At 40.7% G+C, this 24,320-nt stretch overlaps 1 protein-coding gene and 1 long non-coding RNA gene across 3 annotated transcripts in view; one reads left to right on the top strand and one right to left on the bottom strand.

The window, feature by feature from the left end:
- Positions 1–918: 918 nt before the first annotated feature.
- On the bottom strand, positions 919–3,705 carry LOC108400111 (uncharacterized). Its single transcript, XR_012131339.1, has 3 exons — positions 3,569–3,705; positions 2,824–3,160; positions 919–2,167 (listed from the first exon to the last, which is right to left on the bottom strand). It is a non-coding gene; the product is annotated as an uncharacterized lncRNA (long non-coding RNA).
- Positions 3,359–24,320, top strand: part of NIM1K (NIM1 serine/threonine protein kinase) — a 64,050-nt gene continuing 43,088 nt past the window's right edge. The window contains exon 1 of one of the 2 annotated variants that reach the window (XM_037023563.2): positions 3,359–3,496. The gene's annotated coding sequence lies outside the window, so the exon portion shown is untranslated. Of the gene's footprint in view, positions 3,497–4,760; positions 4,855–24,320 lie in introns of those variants that run through there. The other variant, XM_073236600.1, reaches the window with a different exon arrangement.

Below are 24,320 nucleotides of genomic sequence, written 5' to 3'. Positions count from 1 at the left end.
ATGAAATTAGTGTTCTCATACTTCCACCTCTTGTTAATTATACTTGCATTGTCAATGTTTATAAAGTCAGTGTGCAGGTTAAACAGCTGACAATTACAGCACAAGACAGAATTAGTGAAATATAAGACAGATCTGAAGAAATTACTCAGAATATAAAAAGAAGGTAAAAGTCCAGAAAACATGCGAAAAGAAATGAGATAGAATGAGAAAGCCTGACATTCACAATTCCAACTGGAATTCCTGAAGAAAGATCAAACGTGGCATAGGGGTCATTTCAGAGATATTGTCTGAAAATTTTTCCGAATTGTTCACAGACATGAATTCTCAGATGCAGATAGCACACAGATCCCAAACAGGATAAGTAAAACAAATTTCCCTGGAACAGGGTATGCCTTTTGGGTTGCAGATTCTACCCTTCAGTACTAATTCCCAAGATTTGTCAAATATCCCAGCCAGAGGGAAGAAGAAAGAAGAGTGGGAGACGCAAAACCCCATGAATAGCCCAGGTTCACATTCGGTAGGGATGCCGTGTGCCGGGTAACTTAATGACCAGAAAATGAGAGTAGGACGTCCCTATGTGCCCTAGAACAGTGCCAGATGTGGAATGACCCCTCAGAACTTACAATAATGATAATAGTACCACTTATTATGCTCTTATTAGAAGAGGTCCTGACCTTCTTTGGACCCCAGCTACTTAGAGATTGTGATGAGAGGATATACTTCCACACATTTTCAGTGAGGGAGCCTCCTGCCAGCCACCCAAAACCATGGACTCCAGGTTAAGAGAATGTCATTTACTCTGTGCCAGAAGCGTTATCTCACTAATTCTCACAACTACAGATTACAGATGAGGAAACTGAGGGTAGAAGATGCTTAAAAACAAAAATTCATATAGCTAGTAAGCAGCAGAGCTAGAAGTCAAGGTGTAGATTTTTTATTCAAAACTCCAAACTTTCAGCTACTTCCAATGTTTGTCAAAGCATAGAACAAATACTTGTTGCATTAGAATCACCTGGGATTATTCCTAAACATGTAATTGGCTTCTTCACTGCCAACACAAGGAAGCAGGATTTTAAGGAGCTCCCCAGTAACCATGGAACTACCTACATTGTCTTTATAGGTCTAACAGTTTCATCAATTTTTTTGAAATAATATTTTTCTGGCATTAAAATATTTTTCGGACACATATGCCCATTGTAGAAAATGCGAAAAATACTGGAAAGTACTATTTAAGTGACCTGTGATTCCACCGGGTGACAAAAAACATTTCTAATGTTTGGTGTATTTCCTTCTAATCATACATATCCAAATTTGTACCATTCTGTTTTGTAACTTTTGCTTTCACTTAATATGTTGAAAATATTTGCCAACACTATTCACAACAAGAATTTTTAACCTCTATATTTACATTATAATCAACTTGTTGAGTGTTCCTTTCTAGGAGAAAAAGGCACTTTTTTCAAGTAGAGGTAACTGAATGCAAAATCAGTCCTATATGGCTGGGGGTGTGGGGATCAGTCCCAGGACTCACAAGGGAAGGGAAGAGAAGGCATGAAGGAAGCATTCTGATTTGGAAGGAAGCAGGCCCTGGCAACCTGGCTGCTAGAGAAAGGGGGTGCAGGGGGGCTCCTGAAATCGAATGTGGCCAGTGGACTTTGGAAGTGGTCTCTGATGCTGTTTTAAGTTTCCCTTTTCTGTGATAGCCTGAAATCTTCAGTATCCTTCTAAGCCTTTTGCTCTGTGGTGCTGTACAGGGTACTGTACAGGGACATAATGGGAGAGCCCATGAGAGTCTGTCAGATTCGGAGCTTGAGGCTTTTGGTTTCTACACAGTTTCCTTGTGAAATCCTAGCCTGTGTATTGTCATGTCAAAAGAGTATTTTATGTTTTTAAAATCATAAAGTTTTATCCTGTATTTTATTGCTTTAGTAAGAAAAACTGATGGCATGTACTATTTTAAAGGTTACTCTTTAAAAATATCTTGTTGTCTTTTAAGGAGATGGTCTCCCTTTCTCACAGAGAACATTTATTTATCCTATACAAGCAGATGGCCACTCAGAAACCAAGGAGGCGATCATTCCAGGTTCCTCTGAGTTCTTGCCAGTCTCAATGTGCAGTCCATGGAGCTGTCCAAGGTTTGCTTACTTGCCCTTCCTGTTCTTGGCCCCTGTAATCAGACAAAGAAAAAGGCAGAAGAGGGGGCTAGCAAGGAAGAACAGCTTGGTCTCTGAAGTCAAACCGCCTCGGTTTGAATGCCAGCACCAGCGTCGAACAGCTGTGTGACCTGGAGCAAGTCATATAACCTTTCTGGGCCTCAGTTTCCTCATCTGTCAAAACAGGAATGGTACTAAGAGTACCTAACCTAGAAGGTTATTGTGAGGACTAATCAGTTACTCTTTGTGAATATATTTATAACAGCACCTGGCAAATAGGAAAAAACAAAAAAACCCAAAAAGGAATCTTTTGGTGCCCTCATTTCTACCACAAAATAATTTTAAACTTAAGTTTTCTCCTCAGCACACGGGCGTTTGTAAACATTGCCCTGTCAGTCATAAATACAGGATCCGGGAGCATGAGGAAGTGAAGAGAGCTCACTGAGCTGTGACTTAGGGTGCCCAACCTTGGCTTTGCCAATAACCAGCTGCGTGACCTTTACTAAGTTAACTTGTTTCTCTGACCTCCTCTGTTTCCTCTTCTGTAAAACGAAAGACTTGAATTTCCATAAATAACCTCTATACTGTAGCATTCCGAATCCGCGGCTCTACACCCATTTCGGTGACTTGGCTTCCCTGTTTGTGAACTGGAAAGATATTTGTCACTTACGGTTAGCCGGAGGGTCACAGCTGGGGAGTAGGCAGGAGATTAGGGATCCACTGCCTAAGTGGCACCAAAGCAGCTGGACCTTTTGTATGCGGGCACGGTGGCATTAGCACTTCTTTCTGCAGAGCCTAAACCCTACCAGGCACACACGAAGGAGCTGTCGCGGTGGTTTGCGGGAAAGCCGGTTCTGTCGGAGGATTACCGGGTGGCGGTCTCCCGAGGACACGGAAAGCTTTCATCAAGGGGCTGAGGCGGCTCAGTGCAGGCGTGAGTTGGGAGCTGCATCAACCCTCTTTTGCTGCGTCGCTGCTTCGTGTCCACGCTCTAGGAGGGGGTCCCCCTGCGGCAGAGCCAGACCCCCTCCTGCCTGTGACGGGTGTCCCCGCGCCGCGAGCTCGCCTCCCTCCTGGCTGCCATAGAAACCCGCCTGCGAGGTCCGGGCCCGCGTCCCGGAGCGGGACCGGCCCCCTGCCCCCTCCCCGGGGCCAGCCCCCCGCTCCGGATTGGGTCCTCGCGGAGCAGCCTGGGCCCTGCCGGCGGGCGGGGTTTGCCAGGCCGCTGTGGGCCCGCTCGGCCACCCCTGTCACCTCGGGGAGCCTCCGAGGCGCCGCCGGAGCCCGCGTCCCCAACCCCGAGCGCCGCGCCTCGGAGCCCGCGAGCCCGGCCGGCCGGGAAGGTAAGCGAGGGCCGCGGGGCTCACCGCCAGCGCTCCCACCCCGCTTGCCCCTTCCTCCTCCGGGCTGCTGACCTGGAGGGCTGGGAAGGACGCCGGTCCTCCCCGCGACCCGGTGGGGAAAGGGACACGCGCCTCCTGGGGGCGGGGGAAGCTGAGGGGCTGCTCGGGGGCGCCCCTCCCTGGCGGGTCGCTGCGCCCCAGAGGGCGTTGGGGCTGCGGGCGAGGGTGAGCTGGCGCGCGTGGGCCCGTGCCTGTGTCCCCGCGCCCCGTGCGCGCCCCCCGTGTCTGCCGCGCGCCCACGGGAGCCCAGCACGCATTAGGGGCGCCCCGGGCGCACACCTGGGGCGCGGGGGCAGAGGCCCGCGCCCAGATCTGGAGAGTTTGTAACGGGCTGGGGACCCGCGAGACGAGGGCTGGAGGCGGAGGAACGGCGGCCAGCGACTGTGGTTCAGGGAATGAAACCTCCCACCACACCCCACACCGCGGCGCTCCCTGAAGGAAGCTGCCTCTTCGGGAAGAACCTAGTCTGCTCTTCCTGGAGGTCTCTTCATCCAGGAATATTGGCAGTTCCAGGCCACGGCAATAGATCAGGAAAGGATCGTCTTTAAACTGCCTTTTCCGATCAGCTTTTGTGTGCCTGACACAGCCCCTCGGCCGATGGAGAGATCCAGGCGACAGAGAAAGGTGCTCCTAGCCCCAGTAAGGGCAGCGAAGACTCAGCCATCTGCACGTTTTTCTTCCCTCCTCTCCCTCCCTCCTCCTCCCTCCCTCCTGGAGGCTCCCGACCCCCTCCAACACCCCGCCCGCGTCTTCGCCCTGCAGAGGTTAGTAGACAAGGGCGCTCTCTGTGGGACCCATCCTCCCCCACCCCATTCCTCGTCGCGTTTCACAGCGAGAGCCACTCCGCATTCTACGCTCTTACCCGTGCAATCCAGACAAATTGGAAATTAAACAAATCGCCTTCGGACTTGAGGCCGCGGGAATCCAAAAGGGAAACAAACAAAACCAGACCGACAAATCTATTCCAAGTCAAGATTTCAGAGGAGGAATCTCAAACGAATATTTCTTTATGGCAATATGGTGTTGTGTCTTTTTTTTTTAATGTTTGAAAAATATGTATCACTTAAGCTTGCATCATCAGTATTCAATGTGATTCATAGAAGCGCTTCAAAAGATGGTTTCTGTTAGTGTTGGAAAAGCACTTCTAATTGGTTGCCTTGGTAACCGAAGAAGTTGCCTGGCACTGTTGGGACGTTGTGTGGGTGGAACCAGGAACTCTTTTTGAGGCGATCTCATGTCCCCTCATGTCACCGTGGCAATAATAATTGGACTTACATGGTACTTGTTTCTTTTCCAAGGTATGTTGTTGTTTTTAAATTTTATCTTTTCAGGTTTGCAATGTGTGAAACAGATCTTTCAGACAGCTGAGGGTAAACGCTGCCCCCCAGCCCATCAATCAGTCTTGCATCCCAGATCCCTTTTTCCCACAGCTTACAGCACTAACAGAAGAGGAGAAAGGAGAGTATTTATGTTAAAGGAATCCTGGCCGGGCACCAGATCTCTCTTCCCATTTTGCATTTAAATTTGGGATCCTAATTAGCTTTCTAATTAGGAGATGAAGGAATGGTGGTGGTGGGGAGCAGTTTCCAAAAAGAGGCTAATGGGGGAAAAAGCTAAGTCCAACTCTCATGGACTGGTATTTTTTGTGCTATTGAATTTGCCTAGCAAAGCCCTCATGGGTTTATTTTGGGCTTGGCTGCTATTAAGTGGTAATCCTACAAAAACCTTCAGAGAGGCCTCCTGTGTTAGGAAAGAAATATGGACTGGATATTTAGTTTGAGGTGTGTGCTTTTTTTAAATAAATAAACTGCATTTAAAATAAAGGCAGGTTTGTATGAAAGCTAAGATTCCCAGTAGTAGCAACAGACAGGCCATAGCCGTAGGTTTTCAATTAAGGTGGATTAATTTGAGGGGAGCCATGATACCAGGCAAATGTTGGTGTCTTTAAAGAACCATAATTCTTTACACATTCACAATTCCTGAACAATGAGTCCTATAAATCAATTTTTTACATTGATAGCATATGATTGAAAAATTTGAAAGCCCCAGGTTTTTTTTATTAAAGTATCATTGATATACAATCTTATGTTAGTTTCAAATACTCAACACTGTGGTTCAACATTGACTACTCCCCCAACTCCTCTGCCTTGGTAACCACTAGTCTCTTCTTGGTGTCTATGAGCCTACTGCTAATTTGTTGCTTCGTTCAGCTTTGTTTTTCTACTCCACAAATAAGTCTAATAATTTGGTATGTGTCTGTCTTTACCTGGTTTATTTCACTAAGCATAATACCCTATAGTTCCATCCATGTTGTAGAAAATGGGGGGATTGCTTTTCTTTTTATGGCTGAATAATATTCCATGGTGTATATGTACCATATCTTCCATTCATCTATTGATGGACACTTAGGTTGCTTCCATATCTTGGCTATTATAAATAATGCAGTAATAAACATAAAGGTGCATATGTCTTTTCAAATTAGGGATCTTGTTTTCTTCAGGTAAATTCCTAGGAGTGGAATTACTGGGTCAAATGGATTTTTCTATTTTTAGGTTTTTGAGGAATCTCCATATTGCTTTCCATAATGGTTGCACCAATTTACATTCCCACCAACAGTGTAGGAGAGTTCCCTTTCCTCCGCATCCTCGCCAGCATTTGCTATGTCTTTTCATTTGGATAGTGGCTATCCTAACTGGTGTAAGGTGATATCTCATTGTGGTTTTAATTTGCATTTCCCTGATGATTAGCAATGTGGAGCCTCTTTCCATGTGCCTGTTGGCCATCTGAATTTCTTCTTTGGAGAAGTGTCTGTCCAGATCCTCTGCCCATTTTTTAATCGGGTTATTTATTTTTTGGGTATTGAGGCATGTGAGTTCTTTATATATTTGGATGTTAACCCCTTATCAGATATGTCATTTACAAGCATATTCTTCCATACTGTAGGGTGCCTTTTTGTTCTACTGATGGTGTCCTTTGCTGTACAGAACATTTTTAGTTTGATGTAGTCCCATTTGTTCATTTTTGCTTTTGTTTCCCTTGCCCAAGTAGATGTGTTCAGGAAAAAGTTGCTTATGTTTATATTCAAGAGAGTTTTGCCTATGTTTTCTTCTAAGAGTTTTATGGTTTCATGACTTACATTTAGGTCTTTGATCCTTTTCGAGTTTACTTTTGTGTAAGGAGTTAAGACAGTAATCCAGTTTCATTCTCTTAGATGCAATTGTCCAGTTTTCCCAATACCAGTTATTGAAGAGGCTGTCTTCTCCTCCATTGTATATTCATGGCTCCTTTATCATATATTAATTTACCATGTATGTGTGGGTTTATATCTGGACTCTATTTTGTTCATTGATCTATGGGTTTGTTCTTATGAAATCCCCAGTTTTAAAAGAAGAAAAGGTTTTTGTATTAGTAGGTTACTGTTTTCAGCCAAATATATAGTTCCATTTTGAGAAACTTTAAGATTAAAATAAAATGTGAAATTCAACTTCATTCTTTGAATATTATCATACTATTTCTCTAAGGACTAAAGAGCCTTAATTTATTGGCTGATTTTTCTGTCAGTTGTTGAAAGGACAAACTTTATAAGATTAGTTTCATTCTATTGTTGTCATTTCCTATTGTCATTCTAGAAAAAGTTCTCTAGAACTGAAGTTCTAAGTTTCAAGAGAAGAAAATATTCAAATTACTCATGAAGACAATAGTCTACAATTTGAATTCAGCAGATCACAGTTCTTAAATTACTTTCTCCCAAGAATTTAAAAGATAATTCTGCCATTATTATATAGCATCCTGAGGAATATTAAACAGTTGTACAGATGGACAATTTGCATTCAAAAGACTAGTCGTTTCAGCTAACTACTTGGAAAATTAGGAGACAAAAGTGCATGAGTATCAGCCAAGACTTAGAGAAAACTGAGATGAGAAGATATAGGGTAGGGATGGCAGGAAGAATTTAAGATTAGAAAGAAAAATAAAGCTGTAGGAAAAAAAACTTAAGGGAGGAGAAACCTCACAGATTAAGGGGAAGGGAGTAAAAGAGAAAATGTCAAATGTAAGGAAAGTTGCATAGAAAAAAAAGAACAAAAATCAAGTGGAAGAACAAGCTGAACAGAATTCTGCTTTTCATCTTCCATGGAGAACAGAGAAGATGCTTTCCCAGAAACCCCCAGGTATGCCATTTAGCAACATCCTCTGACTTAGTCTTTGGGAGGCCTGAGTGGAGGCTGAATGTTTTTGTTCATTGCCTCTTATTACAGAAGTGTGGGCGGAGGCAGCCTTCCCATTTCCAGGTCTGCCCAACTAGCTGCTCGCTAGACCTTCCCAAATCCGTAAGCCACCAAGAAAGCGTTCTGCATCTCCATTTGTTGAGATCTTTTCATTGGGATAATTTGTAGACACACCTGATTATGTAATGGCAAGTATTTACTTTAAATTGTAAGTTTCACTTTTAAAAAACTGTTTAATGTTATCAAAATAATGCATACATCTAATTTTATGATTTAGAACATATTAAAAGATTCCAGCAAAAACAACAGCCCCCCCTCCTTGGATACAATCATTCTTCCCTCTCAACTGTTTGATCACCTACCTCCATATTTCCAAATAATTCTCTTATGTGGCAGCCCTTTGATTTATCTATTTTAGACAGAACTGTGTACTTTCTCTTATTATATTATCTATTTCTCTTATTGTAGTTCTTTTACTCCATCAACTCCAGCTTTCCTCCCTTTATTTTTGCAGTACAATTGGTGGAAGAAAATCAGCCAGGACATCATTAATGTTAGCAGTTCACTTGAAACGGCCTTGCGTGTGGGAAAGCTCTTAAGAGTATCTGGCTTGGGGGAGGTGGGCTAAATGTTTCCTAGGACTTTAGCCAAGGCAACTAAACTTCAGCTAGTTTCAGCAATAGTTGGTCAAGGCTGGCTTCTAGAAGAGGGAGGAGTTGTTCTTGCATATTAGAAGCTGTTATTTGGTGATTCAGATTTTATTTATTTATAATTTTTTTCAGATATGATTAATATACACTCTTATTAAGGTTTCACATGAAAAAACAATGTGGTTACTACATTTACCCATATTATCAAGTCCCCACCCATACCCCAATGCAGTCACTGTCCATCAGTGCAGCAAGATGCCAGAGATCCACTATTTGCCTTCTCTGTGATACACTGTTCTCCCCGTGATCCCCCCCACACTATGTGTACTAAACATAATACCCCTCAATCCCCTTCTCCCTCCCTCCCAACCCACCCTCCCACACCCCTCCCCTTTGGTAACCACTAGTTCATTCATGGAGTCTCTGAGTCTGCTGCTATTTTGTTCCTTCAGTTTTGCTTCATTGTTATACTCCGCAAATGAGGGATATCACTTGGCATTTGTTTTTCTCCGCCTGACTTATTTCACTGAGCATAATATCCTCCAGCTCCATCGATGTTGTTGCAAATGGTAGGATTTCTTTCTTTCTTATGGCTGAATAGTATTCCATTGTGTGTATGTACCACATCTTCTTTATCCATTCATCTTCTGATGGACACTTAGGTTGCATCCATATCTTGGCTACTGTAAAAAGTACTGCGATAAACATAAGGGTGCATATGTCTTTTTGAATCTGAGAAGTTGTATTCTTTGGGCAAATTCCAAGGAGTGGGATTATGGGGTCAAATGGTGTTTCTATTTTTAGTTTTTTAAGGAACCTCCATATTACTTTCCACAATGGTTGAACTAGCTTACATTCCCACCGGCAGTGTAGGAGGGTTCCCCTTCCTCCATATGCCCGCCAGCATTTGTTGTTCTCAGTCTTTTCAATGCTGGTCATCCTTACTGATGTGAGGTGATATCTCATTGTGGTTTTAATTTGCATTTCCCTGATTATTAGTGATGTGGAACATCTTTTCATGTGTCTGTTGGTCATCTGAATTTCTTCTTTGGAGAACTGTCTCTTCATATCCTCTGCCCATTTGTTAATCAAGTTATTTGCTTTTTGGGTGTTGAGGTGTGTAAGTTCTTTACATATTTTGGATGTTAACCCCTTGTCAGATATGTCATTTACAAATATATTCTCCCATATATATGATGCCTTTTTGTTCTGTTGATGGTGTCCTTTGCAGTACAGAAACTTTTTAGTTTGGTGTAGTCCCATGCGTTCATTTATATGCTCTTCTTTCCCTTGCTTGAAGAGATGCATTCAGGAAGAAGTTGCTCATGTTTATATTGAGGAGATGTTTGCCTATGTTGTCTTCTAAGAGTTTTATGGTTTCATGACTTACATTCAAGTCTTTAATCCATTTTGAGTTTACTTTTCTGTATGGGGTTAAACAATAATCCAGTTTCATTCTGTTGCATGTAGCTGTCCAGTTTTGCCAACACCAGCTGTTGAAGAGGCTGTCATTTCCCCATTGTGTGTCCATGGCTTCTTTATCATATATTAATTGACCATATATGGTTGGGTTTATATCAGGGCTCTCTAGTCTATTCCATTGGTCTATGGGTCTATTCTTGTGCCAGTAGCAAATTGTCTTGATTACTGTGGCTTTGTAGTAGAGCCTGCAGTTGGGGAGTGTAATTCCCCCTGCTTTATTCTTCCTTCTCAGAATTGCTTTGGCTATTCAAGGTCTTTTGTCGTTCCATATGAATTTTAGGACGATTATCTCTAGTTCATTGAAGAATGCTGTTGGTATTTTGATAGGAATTGCATTGAATCTATAGATTGCTTTAGGCAGGCTGGCCATTTTAGCAATATTAATTCTTCCTATCCATGAGCATGGGATGTGTTTCAATTTATTGGTATCTTCTTTAATTTCTCTCATGAGTGTCTTGTAGTTTTCAGAGTACAGGTCTTTCACTTCCTTGGTTAGGTTTATTCCTAGGTATTTTATTCTTTTTGATGCAATTGTGAATGGAATTGTTTTCCTGATTTCTCTTTCTGCTAGTTCATCATTAGTGTATAGGAAAGCAACAGATTTCTGCGTATTAATTTTGTGTCCTGCAACTTTGCAGAATTCAGATATTAGATCTACTGGTTTTGGAGTGGATTCTTTAGGGTTTTTTTATGTACAGTATCATGTCATCTGCAAGTAGGGACAGTTTAACTTCTTCCTTGCCAATCTAGATGCCTTTCATTTCTTTGTGTTGTCTGATTGCCATGGCTAGGACCTCCAGTACTATGTTGAATAGAAGTGGGGAGAGTGGTCATCTTTGTCTTGTTCCTGATCTTAAAGGAAAAGCTTTTAGCTTCTTGCTGTTAAGTATAATGTTGGCTGTGGGTTTGTCATATATGGCCTTTATCATGCTGAGGTACATGTCTTCTATACCCATTTTGTTGAGAGTTTTTATGATTGGATGTTGAATTTTGTCAAATGCTTTTTCAGCATCTATGGAGATGATCATGTGGTTTTTGTCCTTTTTTGTCTATGCGGTTGATGATGTTGATGGATTTTCGAATGTTGTACCATCCTGCATCCCTGGAATAAATCCTACTTGATCATGATGGATCATCTTTTTTATGTATTTTTGAATTCAGTTTGCTAATGTTGAGTATTTTTGCATCTATTGGTCTGTAATTTTCTTTTTTTGTAGTGTCTTTGTCTGGTTTTGGTATTAGAGTGATGCTGGCCTCATAGAATGAGTTTGGAAGTATTCCCTCATGCTACTCTTTGGAAAACTTTAAGGAGGATGGGTATTAGGTCTTCACTAAATGTTTGATAAAATTCAGCGATGATGCAAGCCATCTGGTCTAGGATTTTTGTTCTTAGGTAGTTTTTTTATTACTAATTCAATTTCATTGCTGGTAATTGGTCTGTTTAGATTTTCTGTTTCTTTCTGGGTCAGTCTTGGAAGGTTGTATTTTTCTAGAAAGTTGTCCATTTCTTCTAGGTTGTCCAATTTGTTAGCATATAATATTTCATAGTATTCTCTCATAATTCTTTGTATTTCTGTGGTGTCCATAGTGATTTTTCCTTTCTCATTTCTGATTCTGTTTATGTGTGTAGACTTTCCTCTTTTTTTCTTGATAAGTCTGGCTAGGGGTTTATCTGTTTTATTTATTTTCTCAAAAAACTAGCTCTTCAGTTACTGTGTGCTGACCTCCAATGAGTTCTGCACAGTGGTATAGAGGGCATGTCAGAGTGTGGGCAAAGGGTCTGTTTGTTTCTATGCAGAAGATCAAGGCCTAGCTTGGATACCCAGAAAATGAACTAAGATACGATATGAGGAGGAACTTCCGGCATCAGCATTCTCTGGAGGACTTGTGCTGGGGGATGATCATCAAAAAGCCTCCACAGGGATCCGGACGATGCTGCGGTTGTGGCTGCATCCAGCCCACCGTCTCCTGGACTTGCCATAGGAATGAGGAGGGAGATGTCTAGGCTGGCATGTGCATACAGTGAGACAACGAATTTGACCGGATCTGTACTGTTGGAACTCAACCAGGAGTTGGGAGGGGTGCAAGTTGTAGCACTCCAAAATCTTATGACTATAGACTATCTACGGTTAAAAGAACATATGGGATGTGAACAGATCCCAGAAATGGGCTGCTTTAATTTGTCTGATTTCTCTCAGACTGTTCAAGTACAGTTGGACAATATCCATCATATCATAGACAAATTTTCACAAATGCCTAGGGTGCCTAAATGGTTTTCTTGGCTTCACTGGAGATGGATGGTAATTATAGATTTGCTTTGTTTATGTCACCGTATTCCTATTATGTTAATATGTGAGCGCAAGTTAGTTGGTAGTTTAAAACCTATACATACTTAAGGTACTCTACAAGAAGATATGTCAAAGAAATAATCAATCCTCCCATGTTTCCTTCCATATGCTACTTCTATAGCTTTTCTTCTTTCTTCCTAATTACAACTCTTAAATAGAATTCATGCCTCATATCGAATTTACCGAGTATCATAATTCCTCCAGGTGGTAAAGATACCTTGAGACAAGTGCTGGGCATAGAAGCCACAGGGCATAAATCTGCAAAGAAGTAAAAAGCTAACCTTTTCAAACAATATGGCTTCTCTCTCACTTACCAACTTTACATTTCCCTGTATGGCCCCGGAAGATGACTGGTTAGCCAGAGACGGGTAAGATTCCTCAAGGGAGGAACAACCTAAGACAGGCACAGTCGCAGGGGGGCCATCAGGTGGGAATTTGGGGATCAACAGAGGTGAGGCTCAGAACCTCACCCCCCCCTGCTTTGAGAGAAATCTTCTGCATCCGTGGATGTTTTGCTGCCCTTGTCTAGCCTGGATTAATACTTAGTCCATAGGCACACACCTGATCATCTGATCATCTACATTTGCCCTCTTACAGCACTAAACTATGTTTTCTACCTTTATCTTGCATCTACCTACCACTTCAGCATTTTATTAAAAATAAAAATAATAATAATAATAAAGGGAGAAATGTGGGATCAACCTATAAATCAAGTACAAAAATCAAACGAATATTCATATTTGACCTGATTGTTTATAGGTTATAATGTGTGATCAAAACCGAAAGTCTCTGTGATGACTGCCCTTGTACTGTTCACCATGTAAGAATTTATTCACTATGTAAGAATTCGTTCACCATGTAAGAACTTGTTCGTTATGCTTCAGCAGATTGGACACTGACGAGAATTAGACTTGAGATGGATTAATGATTGTACATTGAGCATTGACCCCCCTATACTGAATTTTATTGTTGTTAACAACCATTTGATCAATAAATATGAGAGATGCCCTCTCAAAAAAAAAAAATCAATTACCATGCCTCAAAATTAAAAAAAAACAACAAAAAACTAGCTCTTACTTTCACTGATTCTTTCTATTGTTTTATTATTCTCAACTTTATTTCTTCTCTGATCTTTATTATGTCCCCCTTTCCACTGACTTTGGGCCTCATTTGTTCTTCTTTTTCTAGTTTCATTAATTGTGAGTTTAGACTGTTCGTATGAGATTGTTCTTCTTTTCTGAAGTAGGCCTGTATTGCAATATACTTTCCTCCAAGCATGGCCTTTGCTGCATCCCACAGATTTTGTGGTGTTGAATTATTGTTGTCATTTGTCTCCATATATTGCTTGATCTCTGTTTTTATTTAGTACTTGTTCCAGTGGTTATTTAGGAGAATGTTGTGAAGCCTCCATGTGTTTGTGGGATTTTTCATTTTCTTTGTGTAATTTATTTCTAGTTTCATACCTTTGTGGTCTGAGAAACTGATTGGTACAATTTTAATCTTTTTGAAATTACTGAGGCTCTTTTTGTGGCCTAGTATATGATCTATTCTTGAAAATGTTCCATGTGCACTTGAGAAGACTGTGTATTCTGCTGCTTTTGGGTGTAGAGTTCTGTAGATGTCTGTTAGGTCCATCTGTTCTATTGTGTTGTTCAGTGCCTCTGTCTCCTTACTTATTTTCTGTCCAGTTGATCTGTCCTTCAGAGTGAGTGGAGTGTTGAAGTCTCCTAGAATGAATGCATTGCATTCTATTTCCCCTTTTAATTCTGTTACTATTTGTTTCACATATGTAGGTGCTCCTGTGTTGGGTGCATAGATATTTTAATGGTTATATATTTTTGTTGGATTGACCCCTTTATCATTATGTAATGTCCTTCTTTGTGTCTTGTGACTTTCTTTGTTTTGAAGTCTATTTTGTCTGATATAAGTACTGCAACTCCTGCTTTTTTCTCCATATTGTGTGAAATATCTTTTTCCATCCTTTCACTTTTAGTCTGTGTGTGTCTTTGGGTTTAAAGTGAGTCTCTTGTAGGCAGCATATAGATGGGTCTTGTTTTTTTATCCATTCAGTGACTCCATGTCTTTTGATTGGTGCATTCAGACCATTTACATTTAGGGTGATTATTGATAGTATGTACTTATTGCCATTGCAGGCTTTAGATTTGTGGTTACCAAAGGTTCAAGGTTAACTTCCTTACTATCTAAGAGTCTAACTTAACTCGCTTAGTATGCTATTACAAACACAATCTAAAGGTTCTTTTTTTTCCTCCTTTTTCTTCCTCCTCCATTCTTGATATATTAGGTATCATATTTTGTACTCTTTGTCTATACCTTGATTGACTTTGGGGATAGTTGATTTAATTTTGCATTTGCTTAGTAATTAACTGTTCTACTTTCTTTACTGTGGTTTTATTACCTCTGGTGACAGCTATTAAACCTTAGGAACACTTCCATCTATAGCAGTCCTTCAAAATACACTGTAGAGATGGTTTGTAAATTCTCTCAGCTTTTGCTTATCTGGATATTGTTTAGTCTCTCTTTCAAATTTAAATGATAATCTTGCCGGATAAAGTAATCTTGTGTTGAGGCCTTTCTGCTTCATTGCATTAAATACATCATGCCACTCCCTTCTGGCTTGTAAGGTTTCTGCTGAGAAGTCTGATGATAGCCTGATGGGTTTTCCTTTGTATGTGATCTTATTTCTCTCTCTCACTGTTTTTAATAGTCTGTCCTTATCCTTGATCTTTGCCATTTTAATTACTATATGTCTTGGTTTTGTCTTCCTTGGATTCCTTGTGTTGGGAGATCTGTGCATCTCCATGGCCTGAGAGACTAACCCCTCTTCCAGATTGGGGAAGTTTTCAGCAACTACCTCCTCAAAGACACTTTCTATCCCTTTTTCTCTCTCTTCTTCTTCTGGTACCTCTATAATATGAATATTGTTCCATTTGGATTGGTCACACATTTCTCTCAATATTCTTTCATTCTTAGAGATCCTTTTTTCTCTCTGTGCCTCAGCTTCTTTGTATTCCTCTTCTCTAATTTCTACTTCATTTATTGTCTTGTCCACCATATCTAATCTGCTTTTTAAACTTTCCATTGTATGTTTCATTCCTAATACTGTGTTCCATAATGATTGAATCTCCGACTGGACTTCATTCCTGAGTTCTTGAATATTTTTTGAACCTCCATGAGCATGTTAGTGGTTTTTATTTGAAATCCCTTTCAGGAAGATTCATGAGGTTGATTTGATTTAAATCTTTCTCAGGTGTTGCATTCATAATTTTACTTCGAACCAGGTTCCTTTGGCATTTCATATTTATATATGGCACCCTCTAGTGCCCAGAAGCTCTACTGTCTGGAGCTGCTCAGTCCCTGGAGCAATGTCAGGGGTCACAGGGGAGTGGTATTGGTGCCTGGGGGTGGAAAGAGCTATTTCCTGCTTCCCAGCTGCTATGCCTGTCTCCACTGCCAGACCAGTGGGCCAAGCCCACAGGTATAAACCTCTGTGCTTTGCATTTATAGTTGCTGTAGATGGGGCTTCCCTCTGGCTGGCCTAACACCAGGGTAGGGTTTGCCAGTTTGTAAGCCAGGTGGAGCTGGCTGGGAGAAAGGTGCAGTAGACTGCATATCATGGAGGGAGTCCTTGGAGCTATGTAGCCAGCCAGGAAGCTGGAGTGCCTGAAGATTGTGAAAGTTCCCAACCTGCTGGGCAGAGTGCACCCAGACAATTTTGTCTACCTGTCCTTTCTCCTGAGCAGTAAGCTCTGTGCAATCCTTGCCCCTTTAGCAGCCCTCTTGCTGTTAGGAAATCTCTCAAACTGCCCACCTTTCTTTTGTCCAGAGCAGCTAGGTATAGATCCCTGATTTCCACAAGCAGCTGGAATCTCAGTCTCCCCAGGTATTCTCCCTGTCTTTGCTTTCAAACCCCCTAATCATGAAAGCACCATGAATGTAGAGTTGTGCTCCCAGAGCAGATCTCCAGAGTTAGGTATTCAGCAGTCCCAGGCCTCCACTCCCTCCCCACTCCATTTCTCTTCCTCCCGCCAGTGAGCTGGGGTGGGGAAAGGGCTTGGGTCCAGCCTGGCTAAGGCTTTTGTACGTTACCCTGTTCTGTGAGGTTTATTCTTTTCTCCAAGTGTATGCAGTTTGGTGCAATCCTCTTTCCTGTTGCTCTTTCAGGATTAATTGTATTAATTATATATTTTGTATTATATGTGGTTTTAGGAGGAAGCCTCTGCACCTCTTATGCCACCATCTTTAATCCAATCTCTGATTTTCAGTCTGGACATTTCATCTTGATATTGGAGGATTCCATAGTGGAGTGAGAGGGTAGCAACCTCACATTGCTTCTGGTGGGAGTGAGGGCACGAAGTAAGGTAGGGAAGGATGATCTCTTTTTTATCCTCTTCCTTTCTAGTAGCATCTGTTCAGTGGAGATGCTCCTGCTCATGAGAACAGGTGAAGCAGCAGCACCTGCTTTGTGTAAAGCACAGGATCTGAGGTCTGAAAAATAAGGATAATTAAAGGCACCTTTCAGGGCTGTTTAAGGATTAAAGAAAATATGTATAAACTAATTGGGGGCAAAATGATAGCTGAGAATGCTTTGGGGTGCAAGTAATAAAAGGATTTTTCTGTTTAGCTAAAAGAAGTTAATTATCTTGCAGAAGAAAAGGTCTAGATAGGTGTATTAATCAGGGCAGGCTGTTGTAACAAAATATTATAAACTGGAAGGCTTAAAGAGCAGACATTAATTTTTTCACACTTCTGGAGGCTGGAAGTCCGAGCTGAGGGCGCCAGCACAGATGATTCTGACAAGAGCTCCCTTCCTGGCTTATAGATAACCCTTGGTGTCCGCACATATTTGAAAGGAGGGGAAAAGGGGAGGGAAGAGGGAAGGGGGAAGGGGAGGATGCTCCCTGATCTCTTCTTGTAAGAACACTAATCCCATCATGAGGGCCCCACCCTCATGACCTCATCTAAACCTACACCCCATCTCCAGATACCTTCCCATTGGGCTTTAGGGCTTCAACATACAAATTTTAAGGGAGACCCAGCTCACACATAGCAGTAGGCAATTGATAGCTTCACTTTAGCTGCCATCAGAGACCTGACGTATACCTATCTTTCTTCTGTGTCTCGCTTCCTCTTGCTTTCTCCTCGTTATCACTTTGTGGTCTTTGGGTGGCTACTACACCCTCAGACAAGTTCCACCCAGGACAAGAGGGAAAGGAGCTTTGCTAGTTGCAACAATCTCATTTGATCTAGAAGCACAAGTTAGAAGAAACCCCTCACTAAGGTCCTATTGCCCAGAACCATGTCTCCTGGCCAGTCCTAGCTGTGAGCGAGAAAGAGGAATTGGGTTTTCCAGCCTCTAGCAGAAGAAAGCAAGGAAGAGAGGAGAGAGTAAAGATGCTGAGTGATCCAGCCTCAATGTCTGCCACACTATCACTAATTGATAGGGTAAACATATGTCCCAGTTTGTCAGGGACAGCGCTGGTTCACACCTGTTGTCCCAGTGTGAGTATTAATAGCACCCCTTTCTACTCTCAAAGGTGTCCTAGATTGAATGGCAGTTTCTATGTCCACTCTACATATTGAGCAGTTGCTATTTATTGCAGAGTCTCATTAAATAGTAGTTATTAATAAGAAAGATAGAGTTCAACCATATGATAAATAGCGAGCCAAGATCACATGAGGTGAATGCCTGTGGGGGACAGGCAGCAGATGTGCTGACTCACAGGACAGATAAATGAATGTGAATTGACAAATGAGTTGGGGTGCACTGGTTTGGATGGAGATGAGGTATATGGGGGAGCTGTAACATGAAGGCATGAAAAATAAATGGATTGGGCACAGTTTGAAAAATGGAAAAATACACAGCTTAGGTGCCAAGTACTTTTCTTTGAAAAAACAAACAATGAGCACATTTTAATGCTGCCTTTATTTAAGTGATGAACACTTTGTAATGTATTAATGCAGTACAAAAACATGGTATGTTTTTCCATTTATTAATGCTAAGATATGACATGGCCCAAAAGCATTTTGAGGACTAATGGCAAAAAAATAAGGAGCCATTTGTACTTATTAAGCCACATATACTTTTTTTCTACCATAATAAAACTTATCACAAAAATTTTGCATGTGAGAAGAGAAATGATATTCTAAATTATTCTTTTGTGGAACATGTAGGTAGATTGTAACCTTGAGCTATTTAGTAAGAAAGTCCTCCTTGATCAAGAGAAAATGTTTGCATCTTCTGAATTTTCTTTTGAGTTGAAATGAAAATATTTACTTAGCTGTATTTTTTTTTTCCTTAGCCTGGTTTTTCAAACCACAAAATTTGTTTTAGATATTCGTTCATTCTGTTGGTCTGGTTGGTGAGCTGACATAGTGGAAAGAGACAAAGTAAAGAAATTTGGTTCTAGTCTTGTTCCTGTCACTAACAAGTCTCTTTACATTTCTGGATCTGTTTCTCCAACACAAAATGAGAAATTAAATAATCCTTCAGGCCCCTCCCTGCAAAACCCCTAAAAGTCCTTGAATTTGCTTGCGTTCCCAAGGGAAACCCTGGAAAGCCAATCTGTTTGCAGCCTCGGGTTGGTTTGTGTTAAGAAGTACGATTTCAGAGGAAAACTCAGATGAGGCCTTGCATGGCCTGAATGTCTTGCTAAGCAACTTGCATTTGTGACTGAGTAAAGGAATTTCCTAAGCAGCAGGGGAAGATCAGTGTGGGGATAAAGATGTGCTGCCTGGGTTGAAGGGAAGAAAAACCGACAATAAAGAAAAGACTTGTTTTATTCCAGGTTCGGAGCTATTTTGCAGTGCTCAATGACCTACTGACATATCTGGCCCAAAGCACGGTGGCACTGAGGCTTAGCTCACCTGTTCCTGGTGTGCCCTGAGATGGCCTAACACCACCTCACAGGCCTAAGAGCTCTGACACAGTCTAGTTGGTTGTTCTCCAACTCCACCCTCCCACTGCCATTTTTGCTACCACAGGTATCCCCCACTTTTCAAAAGTTCAAGTTACACCACTTCACTTTTATGAAAGATGTACATTAGTACCTGTTCTTGATAACCAAAAGAAATTTGAAGAGGATTTTCACTTTTACAAAAGAAGTAGAAAAGCAAGAATAGTGTTAATCATTTGTTTTGAGTTATAGAAGCAGTGTGCACCCTGAGCACCAAGCTCCTTTCCCCAAATTACACTTAGCATCTCAGCATCAAGATCTGAACTGTGTCTGTGAGCATGTGTGGCTTTATCTCCATTTATTTTGTGCACCTGTTGGCAAGATGTATCCCAAGGCATCAGAAAATTCTAAGAGAGGTTATTTTTTGGGCCTGAGAACACTCAAAATGTTTTCCATATAAATGAATGTAATTGCTTCTTCGCTTTCTGCCATTTGGGCTTTAAAATTTTTTCATATAAAAGCTTTACTTTCAGACAGCAGGGGAAACCTGTACCTTCTTTGGAAAAGACATCCCCAGGGTTTGGCAGCCTTATTTCCCTATCATTTTTATTTCTGAAATGAAAGGTTTAGAATCTAGGTAATTTGCACATTCAGTCATCCCAACCAATTTCTGTTTAGATTTTACCTTGGGAAACAATGTTATCAAAAAGCAAAGGTTTTAGCATTCCAATGTCATGTGCCACTTTTAGGAGTAACCATACCATGTATTTGATATTTAAGTTGTCCATTGAAATGGTGTGGCTGGACTGATGTCCTCAGGGTACCAAAGGATCCTGTTCTTGACCCATTCCAGGATCTCAACCCTGACCACCTTTAATGTGATTTGCAGTTTCTTGGAAATTTTTTCCCCTATTAAGTCCTCATCTGTATCTCCTCTGCTAATTTATCTCCCCCATTCCTAAAAACTCATTTGTTTTTTTGTGAAATCTTCCTCAGGTAGTTGTGATTTCCTCATCTTTTCATCTGACAGATTTAGATTCATCTGCTGAGCACTTCCTGCTTTAGCTCCCTGATGGAGATGTTGAAAAAGATTCCTCCCAGTTTCATGCCCAGAACGCCTTGCCTTCTGGAAAGTTGTTTAGGCTTCTGTGGCTGTTATGAATGACTCATATGTAACAGTTCCACTCATACCTCTCTTAGAAGGTATAAAGATGTTTGCAGTGCTGAAATTTGGAGATGAGTGCAGTGTACCAACCAATGTCATGAAATTGAATCAGGTCTGCTGGTATGGATGCATTACAGAACAGAAGACTAAACATACCATTTTAAGCATACCCACCCACAAAAACAAAATGTTGAGATTTCAATTGAAATTCACTAAGTTTATAGACTCATTTGGGAGAGAGTTTGCATATTTATGATATTGAGTATTGCCTTATTAAACATGGTATGTTTTTCCACTTATTAGATGTTTTATATTCTTCAATAAGCTTTCATAATTTTTATCATGTATATCTTTCTCAACAACTTTGTTAGATTTATTATTAGGCATCTCATTAATTTTATTGCTACTGTGTGAATGGAATATGTTTTATTATTACATTTCCTTATTATTACCAGATATTAATGAATTCAAATGTTATTGAATTTGCACTAATCTTGTCTCCAGGAATACTTGTTAAACTTACTTATTAGTTCTAATAATTTATAAATAGGGTTTTTAGGATTTTCTGTTTAAAATCTGTGTCTGTAAATAAGAACAATTTAATTTCCTCTTTTTTAATGTTTAGTTCTTGTCTTCTCTCATTGGCTACAAACTCCAATAAATATTGAACAGAATCAGTGTTAGCAGGCATCCTTTACAGAGGATGCTTCTAATATTTTGCCATTTAAAAAGGTGTTTGCTATAGGTTTTTGGTAGATAGCTGTAACTTGGTTGAACAAGTTCCTCTTTATACCCAGTTTGCTAATATTTTTATTAATAATGAATGTACAGTTTTTGAAATACTTCTGCATCTGCTGAGATATCCTTTTATTTTTCTCCTTTAATCAATTATTGTATTAGATTAAGTCCACAGATCTTCTAGCATTAAGCCATGCTTATATTCTAATATCTGTCTTACAAGATTTGCTATAATTTTACTAGGCCATGTTTTCATAAATATACTTCTAGATTTGAATTTAGTTTACATTTTTAATTTTACATTTTTGGTGTCTATGTTAGGGAGTGAACTTGGCTTATAATTTCACTTTCTTGTACAGTCTATTAAACTTTCAGCAGGTATTCTATCCCAAGATGACCTGAGTTGTGGTTCCACCTTAAAGTTTAGTTTGCTTTTTCTGTGGTGTACACATGTACAGCAAGTATTGCTATGTATTCTTATTTATTTCTGACTTCCCTTGAGGCATTTGGACTTGTTGAGCAATAATGATAATAGCCATGAGCCACTTTGGACTTTCCCTCTGTAGGTTTTCATCCATAGCACAGGGTTATCTAAATTTCATCAAGGCATTTAGATACTTGCATTGGGGATAACAAGTCCATTACAAAGTTGGGAATAAAGGATAATTTGCATATTTACTATCACTGGTGTTCATCAGTTCCAGTGGTTTATTAAAAAACAAAGCACAAAAGAATCTTCTTTTCTCTTCTCTTGCCTGCCTTGCTGTTTCTGATTCATGCCGTGCCCGAGCTTGGGTTTCATGATGGTGGCCTGTCCTTAGAACATCATGGTCCATGACAGTGCACACCAAGTGAAGGCAGCATGTGGCAGCAGGTAGGCCTGGGTCCCGTGCTGGCCTGCTGCTCCTAGCTCTTTGAGTTTGAACAAATTCCTCAACCTCTCTAAACTTTGGTAATTTCATCAGTGCAATGGGAATTCTATTATCTGTCTTACAAGGTTTGCTATAATGATTAAATGAACAATGTAAGAGAACACACTCTCTGGTGTATGCTTAGTATACTTGTCCTGTTCTGCTAACTGAAATGTTAATAAAACCATGTTCACACCAACTAAGAGCATGGCTGCTTCCAAATGTCCTTCAAAAGGTGCTATTAGTCTGTGGCTTATAGGTTTATATTACACCTTTCATACATTACGTTTTAATTTTGTTTTTCTTTTAACAAATATTTGTTTGGTGCCTACCATATCCTAGGACTACATGCTGGGGAATAGAGAGGATATAAGATAAATCAGCAGAAGAGGTCAGTCTAGAAAGGCCAAACATAATGAGAATATGAACTGATAGAATGTATGATGTGAGATATCAAGGTAAGATATTAGAGTATCAAGATATGAACTCAGTGGGAATACTGAGGATGGAGCGACTGTCTGGGTGAGTAGAGAGAAGAAAACACCAAGAAGGTGGTATTTTAGGGTCTTAGAAGAAGCAAGTGAGTTCTAGTCAGGGCAGACTGGGTCTGTAAAGCTACCTGGGCAGGAAAGGACACTGTATGACAGAGAAGGTAAAATTTAGGAATAAATTGCATATTTGATTCAGATCTGCAAAGAATATTTAACTGGGAGTCTTTGAGCTTGAGGGAAGGGCTGAGGGAGGCCTCGGAATCTGTGTAAACACTGCTCCTTTAGTGTCCCAGTGTCAGGATTTAAGTCACTGCTAATTGGTGTTGGTTTTGCTTCCCTGGGGAAGTAAGTGTAAACAGAGAAGGCAACGAGTAGGGAGAGGGGCAGAGACAAGTGCGTGGGTGTGTATATTTGCAGAACTGTTTTGGAGGGACTGAAAAGTACAGAGAAGGTCTTGAAAATAAAGCAGGGTGATTTCTCCTGTTTTAAAATAAACCAAATTCTGCTGGAGGCTATTAACATATCACACCCTAAAAATAAAAAGGGAGGGAAATTGAGCCTTTTTCACTCTTACTGTGATCATTCTAGCCTCGGTAGCCTTGCAAAGGGAAGCCATAATCGGGTTGTTTTTATTGTCTGTGGGCTGGAGCAAATGCTGGTCTGTAAACATTCTGATGCCTCCAACTCAAAGAGTCTTCTTAAGACTGTCTACCCACGTTTGAGGTGTGCCTTCCTGGGAACCTTAGAACATTATATAAAAGCAGTGGGGCATCTCAGCACAGTATTTCAGAAATTTTCCAGCTCTGGTTAGAGGAATTTATAATATGTGCTCTGGTTAGAGGAATTTATAATAAACCTGCCCTTGTTTCAAGAAACAACACTTGAAAGAGTTTTAGTTTTTTGTTCGGTTGTTTTTAAAATTTTTTGCCTTTTCTTCTTCATTGTAGAATAGTATTTGTAGTGTTTTGTTTCAGCTGGAGAAGAAACATCTATTTCTAAATCTGCTGAGATCTGCATTACCTTTTAAAATGTCTGTACCATTCAAGTCAATTCAGCCAGCATTTACGGATTCTTCCTGGATTCCGGGTGTCCAGAATCCTAAAATCAGTAAGATCAAGGACCTGCCCCATAGAAACCCATATTCCAATAGGGAGAACAAATATGTACACAAGTAACTCAAACACCAGATGGGATCTGAAGATGTTGAAGGAAAGCACAAAGTTCAGAGAAATACCAGAAAAGGAGATTAATTCTGCTTGGAGTATCAGAAAGAGGAGAGAAGAGAATTCAAGCTAAATTTGGATGAAAAGTAGAATTCCAAACATTAGATGATTGAAATAAGAAAAGGAATGGAATTAATCTCTTATAACACAAGAATTTAAAATAATGTTTGTGCTTACCAGCAAAATAAATCTGTTTTAATTCATTTATTCATTCATCCATTCTATGAATGTGTATTGAGTACCTGTGATGTCCCACGGCTTAGGGACAGAGATGAACAGAACCTCCTCCCTGCCTTCTGTACCCTCATTGTCCAGACAGGTAGGCAGAGATGCACATGCGAACAATGACACCACAGGAGAGAGATAGCCACAGAAGTGTGTATGAAATACTCTGGGAGCACCACAGATTAGAAGTGAAGGAAGATTTTACAGAAGGATAGAATTGTGAAGGTTCAGTGGGGAATGGGTTGAAGAAAACAACACGGGCATAGTGTCATGGACAAAGGCATAGAAGCATGAAGCAGCATGGGATGGTTATGGGACCTTAACTTTTTTGGTATGTTTCAAATATAGGGTTGTAGGGGATGAAAAGTTTTCCTTTTAGAATCCCTGGCTG

Source organism: Manis javanica, chromosome 1 (assembly GCF_040802235.1).
Source record: "Manis javanica isolate MJ-LG chromosome 1, MJ_LKY, whole genome shotgun sequence".
In the NCBI taxonomy this organism is placed as follows: domain Eukaryota; kingdom Metazoa; phylum Chordata; class Mammalia; order Pholidota; family Manidae; genus Manis; species Manis javanica.
The sequence above is the reverse complement of the archived record's forward strand: the minus strand, read 5'-3'. Positions and strand labels throughout refer to the sequence as shown.